Raw genomic sequence first — 3,393 nt, 5'->3', positions numbered from 1 at the left:
TCTAGTTTATTTTAAGTCCTTTCAAAGCTGGAACTTAATGGCTATTTTATTCCATAATCAGCATACCTAAATTTCTGCTTCAAACACAGAAAGACTCACATTCAAGAAAAACAAAAACAATGTTTGTTTGTTTATTTGAATTAAATGGTCATTTACGGGTTGAGTCATGTATGCTTGATTAAAATAAACAATTCTTTAACAAGAAGAACTTTACTAGGTTCAAATCAATCCCTTGATTTGAGTTCCAATAATCTTTGGCATTGTTGCTTAGACCATGTCAACAAGTTAACGTTCTCAAGCTCTATTTTGATGGACTTTTGAAAGTTGATTGATTTCTAGATCATTCAAGACAAGTTAGTCTTACTTGTTGAAAGTAACAAAAGATATGAACTATTGTTAGAAAGCTCACTACTACAAAATGTGGCTAAGAAACCATACCAAATAGGCCTAAGAGACCAAAAATAGTATGGTTTATATCTCAATGGTCTCTTTGCATAAGAAACCACGCTTTTAGTGTGGTTTGTTAGAATGAACTGAAAAACCAGACTTTTAAGAAACATGATTTCTTATACGCCTTTAATTTTCAAAAATTATGAAGGCAAAGAAACCACTTTTCTTAAGTAAAAAGGTATGTTTGTTGGAGACGAAGAAATCACATATGTAAGTAGTGTGGTATCTTTGATCGTTAATTTTTTTTTTGAAAATATAATTTTTGGGAAGTTATATTTCCTTATAAACTGCCAATGAGTCCATGACCTACACCGTCATAGGAAATTAATTCTAACAAAACGCACAATACAAATCAATTCCATAAAAACTTCATTCATTTCATCTTAAGTTCTTAATCTACAAAATTAATGACTACCAAGTAATTTTATTTGATCAACAATTGAAAATACAATTAAAAACATTATATATCCATCTCAAAAATACAGAAGTATATGACTATCAGAATTTGAATGGTTCTCAATATATTCTTAACCTCAAATAAATAAGCCACTAAATTTCACTAATTCAATATTAAACATAAACTAATAACTCATTTATCATGTCCCTTTGGTTTTCTCTCTCCTTCGGACTTCGGAGGATGTGACATTGCCGTGTGTGCTGCACCATCATGCTTCCCCCGTATCTGTAATCTCCGACCTGTATTACGTTAAAAGCAGAGATAACCTAGTAAATCTATCAGATATAAGCAATGGATGAGGAAAGGAATATAGACAACTATATCTCATGTTTCACAATGGTTCAAACATTTACCCACTTAATTTTAACGACATCATATGTCAAATATGTTCTCAAATTAATTAATGAAAGAAATAACTAAATATAAAAGAAGGTTTTAACATAAAATAGAGATGCATTCAGTTATTAAACTAAACATATTTTTTTGTTCAATTGCCTCAGTACACGCCATCAGAGTGGGAATTGAACCAATTATTAACAACCAAAGCTCAATAAGAAGGTGATGGAGGAGTTAAAAGCTAGCTTTACCTCAGATTCTCAACCACAAATTTGAGGGGTTTGGGCTCCTTCTCTGCAACACAAACCCGTGAGAACCAGCATACAGCTTATGGAATGCCTAAATTCGGAAAATTTCAAGTGCCCATGAGGAAAAAAATGTAAAGATGACGTTGTAAGGATGAATTGGGGGTGAGAATCAGAGGCGGCGAGGAGGGGAGAGTGAGAGAAAGATAGAGAATAGCAGACCCTAGTTTTCGACGGACTAGGTCTCAAAAATAGCAGAAAGATGGAGAATAGCAGACCCTGTTCGGATCTCAAAAATAAGAATAAATGATTTTCGTATTTGTTTTTTTTTTTTTTTTTTAATTGGTGTCAGCTCATTTATACACGGAGGTTTTGTTGCATAATAAAAGGGATACCACTTTTTATTTAGATGTGGTTTCTTTGTCTCCTATACCTTGTTCAATTATTCAAAAAACATTTATATTTACATAAGAAACCATATTTTTTTAATATTTGGTATCTTATTAATTTTCTAAGAAACCATGTTTCAAAATTGTATGGTTTCTATATATAAGAGACCTATAAAGTGTCTTACATGGTTTCTTATTAATGGTTTCTTAGCTACTTTTTGTAGTAGTGGCTAAAGAAAGATTTTATGACTATTTCACCTAGATTTGAGTGAATATTGGTTTATTTACTCAATGTGATATAAGTTTGAATCTGTTTGACTAGTTCAAAGATTCAAAAGTATAAAATCCACTTGGCAAGAAATCATAAAGATCTAGGTTAGATCATGACGATGATTACTTTTAAGACCAAAAATGATCATCAATGATTGTGTGTTGTAATTTCACGATCTAACTCCATAAGATATGGCATATCTACGTTGGAATGATTGAAGTCAATTAGTGCTTGATTCGATCAATGATGTATCATAAAGATTTTTTCCTATAATTTCTAAACAAAATGCTCAACTACCACCAAACTAAACCAAATTCGTCAAAGCTATTGAAAAGTAGTTTCATAATATCTTTTCAATAATATATATCTAAAGAATTGTTAAACACAGTGGGAGCTTAGTGTTTGTTATTCAACAAACTAAGGCCCAAGTGTAGATATATGTTTCATTGTGATCGATTTATTCAAATGAGACACAAGGGTATTGTTTCTACCACGAATTTGTGAGAACATAATGTTTGTTTGCTCGAAATAATGTCCTTTTGGAGATTTGTTTCCAAAATGACAAGTGGGAGAAAATAGACCTCGAAAGTCTTCGAGGCGAACAACAAACATAAACGGACATACCAGATGCTTTTAGAAGTTCTTCAGAAAATCCGAACACTTATTCTTTTTAGGACTTTAGAAGTGGCTTTAAAGAATGGACATCTCTTAAAAGACTTTACAAGTGCTTTAAGGAGAACATAATATTCAAAGGACTTTCAAGTGGCTATTGATATTCTATTGTTTGATGTTCTAAACCCATGTAGGCATAGAGTTCAGGTCACTGAAGCTATAAGATTCTTCTATTAGATAGTAAAGAAACCTACAACTTGCAGTCAAACTATTATCATGTAGATTAATGAGTTTGTGACTTGTAAGAAAGCTATGACGAAACCTAGATTCCCTAAAATGGTTAGAGGCCATATATATACTCAATGTTTTAAATGGTTAAAGGCCATAAAACATACTCAATGTTTTGATGACAAAATTGAAATTTTGTTGATTTGCAAGAATGGTTTACATCTATTGGTTGCAAATTGGTTTTAAGGATAAAAACTATCAAATATGGAATTATGTTCACACACAAAGCTAGATTAGTTGCTAAAGGTTACAAGCAAATTCATGGCGTGGATTGTGTTGAAACCTCATGCATAATCGTAATGCTCAAGTCTATAAATCAAGAAATAATTGCATATTAAGTACAGA

The 3,393-nt window shown here is 31.6% G+C and overlaps 1 long non-coding RNA gene across 1 annotated transcript; it reads right to left on the bottom strand.

Annotated features, from left to right (window-relative positions):
• Positions 1–854: 854 nt before the first annotated feature.
• Positions 855–1,903, bottom strand: LOC110778120 (uncharacterized). The gene is made up of 2 exons (XR_008923411.1): positions 1,495–1,903; positions 855–1,146 (listed from the first exon to the last, which is right to left on the bottom strand). It is a non-coding gene; the product is annotated as an uncharacterized lncRNA (long non-coding RNA).
• Between the last annotated feature and the right edge of the window lie 1,490 nt (positions 1,904–3,393).

Source organism: Spinacia oleracea, chromosome 6, assembly GCF_020520425.1.
Source record: "Spinacia oleracea cultivar Varoflay chromosome 6, BTI_SOV_V1, whole genome shotgun sequence".
NCBI lineage: Eukaryota > Viridiplantae > Streptophyta > Magnoliopsida > Caryophyllales > Amaranthaceae > Spinacia > Spinacia oleracea.
This window is presented reverse-complemented; position numbering and strand designations above follow the sequence as displayed.